We start from the raw sequence: 8161 nt of genomic DNA on the forward strand, positions 1-8161 counted from the left end.
AATACCCCACTCGCTGCCTTTCTTCGATCTGTATTTTCGCTTTTGAGCTGTCTCCTTGGTATTGGAAGCCATTTCTTGTAACTTTAAACTTTCCCGTGCGTCCTTTCATATTCTTTCCCACTAGATTCAATTCGAGGACGAATTGTCTTAAGGGGGGGAGATTGAAATACCCCGAATTTTTATTTTCAAAACATTTTCCAATTTAATTTAACGAACCGACAGCCTGGAAATTGCTATTAATATTTTAGTGCGAATACTATGAGAAATCGAATCGAAAACCGATTGAAAAAGCCGAAACCGGTTGAAAATCGAAGATTTGGGCCGAATCGAACCGAATCGAACCGGTTCGACCCAAACCATCTAGAAACATCCTTTTCCCTTTATCTTCAACGCCTATCTCCTTCACTCTCACCATTTCTATGCCACCTCCAGCCCACCACCGCACCACCACACCTCCCTCTCTTCTTCTTTTTCTTCTTCTTTTTTCTTCTTCTTTCTTTCTTTCCTTTTTCTTTCTTTCTTTCCCTTTTCTTCTTCCCTGCAACTGGGTCTGCGTCACTGCCAGCGACTGCAGCAGCTCCAGCAAGCCTCTGACCACCGGATTGCGCCTCTGCCGCCGCTCCAGCGTGCCTCCGACCACCGACAGCCACTGCTCTCCGATCCGGCACACGTGGCAATTTCCGATCTAGCAGAAATTCAACAAAAAAAATTATATTGGGGTATAAATTAATTTAAATATATTTTAGTTAATGAATTTAATTTTATTAATGATAGTTACTTAAATTTAGTTAGTTTACTTTTAATAATTTTAGTTGACTTAGTTAATGTTAGTAAAATTAGTTAATTAAATTAATTTTATTATTTGAAGTTAATTAATTTAGTAATATTAGTTAATGAAATTAATTTTATTACTTGTAGTCAATTAGTTTAGTTAAGTTCATGTTAGTAACGCTAGTTAATTAAATTAATTTTATTATTTGTAGTTAATTAATTTGGTTAATTTAATTTGATAATTGTGAGTAGTTAACAGTGTTATAATTTTAGTGTTGATTTAATTAAGGTAGTTTAAATATAATGTTATTGTAATGTATAATTTGGATTGTGTGGTGATGTTGAGATTAAAGGAGGATGGGAAAATGTTGTTTGATTAATTGCCCGATGGATGGGCCGTATGGATTGAATAATTGTGAAATTGTTGATATTTTAGCAGGTAGATAGTCTAAATTTTAGGGGAGATGCTGCCGAAATTTCGGTAGAAAATAAATTAATTATAGAAATTAAATTACTTAATAGAGATTAAATTATTTATAGAAATTAAAAATATAGAATAAGATTATTAGAGTGATAAATAAATAAGGAAACCCAATATCTGTATCTATAAATATATATATATAGTTTAAATTAATAAATGAATTAAATGACTGCCAAAACTAGTAAACGAATATAAAATAGAATCTTCAAATTTAAAATTCTTACTTAGAATTCTATTGTTTATTATAGAGGTTTATAAAATTTCGAAATGCGAGGACGAAAGCTGGAAGCATGGAGTGATAAAGACAGTCCTTTTAAAGGACAATAAAGAAATGTGAGTAGTGTTAGATAATTCGCTTCATCCGCCTGCATGCATGCATTCACGGCTAAATGTTATCATGCATTATTTTATTGAAGTGCCATATTATGATGCACTATTTGTTGATAGTAAAAATTGTTTGATTACTTGTGCTATGAATATACTGTGCCTTGTTTGTGTGGAATTGGGATGAAGTGGACCACCATGGGTTTGTGAGGACGGTCTGTGATATGGATCCTGAATATGATATGATATTGACCGTCGGCCGGGAAAATGGGAGATCGGCGCCCCCGTGTGCACCTGATGATATGGATTGTATGGAAAACCACAGGATGGCTTCTTGTTGTTGCGCACCTGATAATCTAGATTTGATTGTAGCCCGCAGGGTGGCCTCCTGTTGTGAGCACTTGATGATCTAGATTGGATGGAGACCACCGGGTTGCCTCCTGTGGGTATGGAAAAGAAAAGAGAGAATAGAAAAACAATGAGAGGACTGGTCAGTGAGGATTAGACCAGTTGGCCGTATGGGGGATCGGCTCCCCGGTGCACATGTATGAGAGGGCGAGCCATGTGTGAGGACGGCTCGTTGGGGTTTCAGGTGGTGCCACTGACTAATTTCCACGTGATGTGATTATATGAAGGTGATGATACTTGTGATTGCTGCTGTATTGCCATTTGTGTGACAAACTGCATGATCATATAATTAAACGGTAACTAGATAAAAATATTTAGCTTCTGTGTGATTGTGTGGGGTGAGAGGGTTATCTAACCCTACTCATTGAGTTTGGCGCTCACCCCTGCCTACTATTTTTTTTTCAGGTAATAGAAAGAAATAAAAGCCTTGTGGAGTTGAGACACTTATTGTAGAAGACTTTTAATGATAGAAATAACGATGTAAATATAAAGGTAGAGTTCCGCAATTGTATTCCAGTTGGGTTGTAAATAAATAGTAAAAGTCCATATTAAATATATGAACTGCATTTTGAGTTAATGGGCCTGAATCTATAATTATGAATAGAAGGTGAGATTTAAATAAGTTAGGCTTACTACGGGCTTCGGGGGCCTTAAGCCCACCCAGGTCCTAGGGCCGGTCCGGTCCATGGAAATGGGTCGTGACAATTATAAAGATTATTTGGAGATGTTGGAAGTTTAGAGTTTAATTGGGAGTATTTTGTATTCACATGTTTGGCGAGCTCAGTTTTTAAAGGGATATTCTTACAATATTCTGTAGGAATTTTCCCAATGTATATAAAAAAAAATGCAAGGAAAATGAAATGAAATCGCTATTATAAAAATAAAAAAAAAATTTACTCGCTAAACTTGTGAATACTCAGTTACTTCTAATTCATAATTTTAGTTTTATGATTTATATGTTAAGTTAAGCCGGTGTCTCCGGCACCGAATGTGGCATCCGCCGTCGGGTCTCTCGGGACTGGGTGGCGGGTGTTACACGATGAGTTTTTAAACTGAACATTATTAGGCTCGATAAGGCTCGACGAGTTTTTTAAACTGAACATCACCAGACTCGAGCTCACTTTATTTAGCAAACGAGCCGGCTTGAGCTCAAATAGCTCACAAGTTGACTCGACTAATTTACACCCCTGATTAATATAATTAGCAACTGATTGTAATTTGTATTAGTTATCATTTACCGATTAAAATCCTTACTAAACACCTTAAATTATGCAGTCCATTGCAAATCAGCTATTAGTTGCCTAAATTTGATGAAAATATCTAAATAATTAAATGATACCTAGTGGATATACGAGGGAGTAATTAATTGTAGCAATTGTACATTTCATAAAAATAAAAAAAAAAATATTGAACTGCTTAAATTCTAAAAAAAAAAAAAAAATTAAAGGTCATTAACTAAATTATCTTTTAATTAATTTTTATAATTAAGAAACAATTTGGTGAAAATATCTAAACAATAGCAAATTTGAAATAAAATAATCAACACTACTTTAATTCTTTAAACTATCATTTAATAGCAATAAATAGACATTTTACCTTGTTTTACTTTAAATGCTCATTTAGAATTTTGAGACCATATTAATTTTTTTTTTAATTTTATTCATATTTATTAGGTGTCATTTATTTTTATATTTACATTTAAAAAGTACAATTTAGACATTCTACCGTGTAATTTTAGAAACATTTTCTTAATCCTTCTAAAAATAGCAAATGTTGAAGTGTAACAAAGTGAGTACTGTATAACTCTGTAAAATAATAAAACTACTTATTCTCAAATTTGTTAATCTTTGATATTTTATTCAATTGGAAAGGACAATTTGAACTTGAATTAGAAGGTCAACTAAAAAAATGAGTACCTTGGGAAGCTACAAATGATTTTAAACATAATTATACAATAATTAAAGAAATCATTAACAATATCAATTTTAAATAAAAATAAATAATAAAAAATGGAAAAGTTGTTGGGCAATTCGTGGCAGCGTATGGCCGTTGAGTGGTCTCCTTCGCCGCCCAGAACTAAATTTTGGTGAGAAAGGTTTTCTTATAAATTCTTGAATTAATTTATTTGCTTATAATTTTTGCTTAGAAAGAATAAAAAATAGTAAAAAAAATATTAAATAAAAGAATAAAAAATATTAGATTTAATACTAAACAAAAAAAATCAATTAATTACCATCAAATATACTTAATTTTGATTAACAAAATGAGAGTTGGGGCTTAGAAATAAAGGAGTCCAAAATTAAAAATCAATATGTTCAGATTTTTATGAGGCATATATTTTGAAGAAAAACAGATTTTCACCGGTTTACACCGGTATTCAAAGCCTTTGTTTTTATTATCCATCCGGGCTAGACCAATTTCCAATTAAATCAATCAAACTAGCTGGTTCGATTTTCAGAATAATAGTTTTATATTATTTATTACCATTTTATTATTGAATATTCCCTTTATTTTTTAATTTAAAAAATTTTTGTTCGAGGTTGCAAAAAGATAAGAATCTAAAAACATTATTCATATAATCAATTGCAAGAATTATAATAATTGTCCAAAATTAAAAAAAATGAACATAATCCATGCTTTTTTTAAGAAAATTCAGCCTAACCAAAATTATTGTTGTATAAATATTTCAAACATATTGTATTTAAAAATAGTAATATTATAATACATGCCATTTAAATGTAAATTCATATATATTTGAAAATAAAAAATAAGTAAAAAATTTAATTTCACCAACGCAAATAACAATTATCTCTGAGAAAATAACTCAACTAAATATATTTATATAAAAAAAAAAAATCAAAACTTTGCCATAATACGGGCCTATATGCATATTTTCTAAGGTTTGGAGCTCTTTTGGCTTTTGCTTCAAAGTTTTTTTTTTTTTCCTTCTAAACGAGAGTTTCAAGTTTTATGCATATCTTTTAACGTTCTATGCATATGTTTCATGTCATGACCCGTTTTCAAGGCAGGACCGACACTACAGTCTGGGTAGGCTTAAGCCCTCCTAGGTCTATAGTAAGTCGAAGTCAATTAAGTTCATATTCTGTTCACAATCGTGGTCTCAGGCCCAATAATTATATTCCCATAATTAAAATCCAATCCGATAGTCCACAAATGTATTAAAAATACAATTTATATAATTAATATATATATTTATATTATTCAATTATAACTCATTTGGAATACAATAGCGAAACCCTATAAATTACAATGGTTACATTTGTATGCATTATTTATAAGTTAGCATTTTTCTTTCATCTTTGTATCAACTTAGTTGTATCCTTAGAGTTCTGCTCCTCATATTATCCCGAAAAAAAAAAATAAATAAAGAGGCAGGATTAGTATCAAACTCAATGAGTAGGGTTAGGTAACCCTCTCACCGATATAATCACACGTATAATAATCATGCTATACAATCGGTAGCCCTTCGACTAGTTGTGAATGAACATACGAGCATGAATTTCATATTTATCAAATAGGTTACAACAATTCAAGTAATCAAATAGTGAATATTAATCAATGGAATCACCCATTATAAACAAGGATCATGCTCACCTCTAAAGCATACTTTAACATAATTTCCGGAAAAATAATCTATGATCCTTGTGTTAAGTGCATTCAGGGAGCCCACTACCATTTGGGCTTGACAGGTTTCGTCCGTCTAATGCTCATTTATTTCCCTTTTCTTTTCCCTTTTGTCATTGTTCTTTCTTTTTCTTTTTCCTTTTTCTTTTATCATCGATGAGCATAAAATCATAGAATGTACATGGGGATGCCACTTCACCCGTTTATCGCCCACTGACGATATTTTCACCATGCTTGTGCTCTCATCCTAGAGTGACTCACATCATTCTAACTCCACATCACATTACAAAAAAATCACATCAAATCACAAAAACTTCACATCATACACACGGAGTAAAATATCCACTATCTTATATATTTCAATATATAAAATATACATTCAATGCAGTTGGCATTACTATATGTATGTGTGTGCTTCACATAGATATCATATTACTCATGTATGTATGAATGCAAAATGCATATGTGATTCATATTATCTGACTCTACTCACTGTTCATTATTATCCTTAGTAGGACTATCTTTATTATCGCTAATTTTCGGCTTTTGCCTTGTCATCCCAAAGCTTGGTAAGTATCTAGAGAGGAAATTTCAGATAAGGATTTTAAATTTGAAGAAATTTAATTCTCATTCATTCATTAACTAATCGTAGTCATTATAGCCGCTTACCTTAATTTATCAAACTATATAACTACAATTCCGTTATTTATTTATTCTAATTACTAATTTTAATAAAGCTTATGATTCTTTGGCAATTTATGCTTTATAATACTAATATCTGTAGTAGTTATCCCTGCTAATGATATATAATCTAGCTATTTACTAAGTGTTTTGATAAAAATCAGGCAACATTTCATTTGTAATTTGGATGGTCCATCTTATTCATCACGTTATTAATATAGTGGCGTTTACCGAAAGAATAAAATCAATGAAAAGGAAAAAAAAAAAGAACATATATTAAATTAATAAAAGAAAATCAAGAAATCTGTTTTTAGCATTTCGGAGAAGTAATTGATTGAATAGTTGGTAGATTGTCCAAGGAAGGGAGTTCTATAAAAAATTTTTAAGATGTCAACGAAAATGATTAGTAAATCCCGCCAATTTTTAACCTTTGAATTATGATATGAAATGAGTCAAGTCAATAAAGTATGGCATAAATCTAATATTTAAAATAATAAAACAAGTACTAAACTAAGCACTGAGTAAGAAAATCTCTTAATACACGTACTATCCCATAGGAGAACCACTGTGTCTATATCTATCTTGTTTCCCATAGAAAATCCATCTTATTCATCACGTCATTAATATAGTTTACACAGCCTGTCCATCGGACAATTCATAATAATTTTCAGTCGCCATTTCTAATATTTCATAATCACAATATCAATAATTATTATGTCTTTAATTAAACTCATTAATGTAAGTAATTAAACATTTATATATATATATATATATATATATATATATATATATATATATATATATATATATATATATATAACTAATTCTTTGCTTAACTACTTCAAATACTAAAGCCTACAAAGTCTCATCTAACAATATTCTCTAATAAAAATCATATTCAACTTACTTAATATGTTATTGAAATTAATTGAATTAAATAATTAATTCAAATTTTGGAATTTATATCGAAAATAAGGATCCAAGTCTTAAATTAAATCAATTAAAAATCGGCTTGCGAATTCGAGTTCAGTGCGTGGGAGGCAGTCGGTCAGTCACCGGACCTCCGCCGACGCCGCCATCTATGATGGCTAAAAAGTCGATTTCGCCGGAAATCTCACCTCTACTATATCAAAATGCTCGGAATTCTTTGGGGAGCTTGACTATACTATCAATTTGGAGAGACTCAGCCTTGGTTGGCCGAATCGACCACCACAGCAACACCCACGCCACCAATCATGGTGGTTTCATCATGCGAGCTCGGCCACCACGATTGACAGAGTGAAAATATTCATCGAAACCATCGGTCGCCTGCGAGACCACCGGAAACGGCGTGAACTTCGCTGGAAAAGAGTCAAGTAGTGGGCTGGAGAGAGAGCGATTCGCACTGAAGGAAAGCAATACTTGACTGCCGGAGGCTACTGCACCGTTTAGTGTCGCCGAAAGTTATGGCCTTTGGCCGGAAAAGGGAAAGAAGTGGCGGGGTGGGGCTGCCCCACGAAGGAGCGAAGTAGAAAACAAGAAAAAAAAAAAAGGAAAACTTTTATGGTTTTCTTGCTTTTGTACTCCGACTTGGTCCAACCCAGGCTTGATCTGGTTTAAATCGCTTTATATTCAATTTTCTATGGTTTTAGGCGGTTTAAGTCTGGTTTTCAACAAATTCAAGCTTGATTTAGGTGGTTTTTTATTTATTAAATTGATTTGTAATAATATTTTAATGTTTAAATGATAATTGAGAAAGTTCTTGATTCGAGAGTTTCCATAACATGTTTTTTTGGATGTGGCCCAATTTTTTGAATTTGGGCTTGAAGGCTTGGGCCCAATTCTTTGAATTCGGGCTTGAAGTTTAATTGT

The 8161-nt window shown here is 32.1% G+C and overlaps 1 long non-coding RNA gene across 1 annotated transcript; it reads left to right on the forward strand.

Moving 5' to 3' along the window:
* Positions 1-396: 396 nt before the first annotated feature.
* On the forward strand, positions 397-2561 carry LOC149494117 (uncharacterized). The gene is made up of 3 exons (XR_016322232.1): positions 397-719; positions 1501-1585; positions 2390-2561. It is a non-coding gene; the product is annotated as an uncharacterized LOC149494117 (long non-coding RNA).
* Positions 2562-8161: the final 5600 nt, after the last annotated feature.

Source organism: Jatropha curcas, chromosome 8 (genome assembly GCF_041381405.1).
Source record: "Jatropha curcas cultivar XTBG-Jc1 chromosome 8, XTBG_Jcur_1.0, whole genome shotgun sequence".
NCBI classification, from domain to species: domain Eukaryota; kingdom Viridiplantae; phylum Streptophyta; class Magnoliopsida; order Malpighiales; family Euphorbiaceae; genus Jatropha; species Jatropha curcas.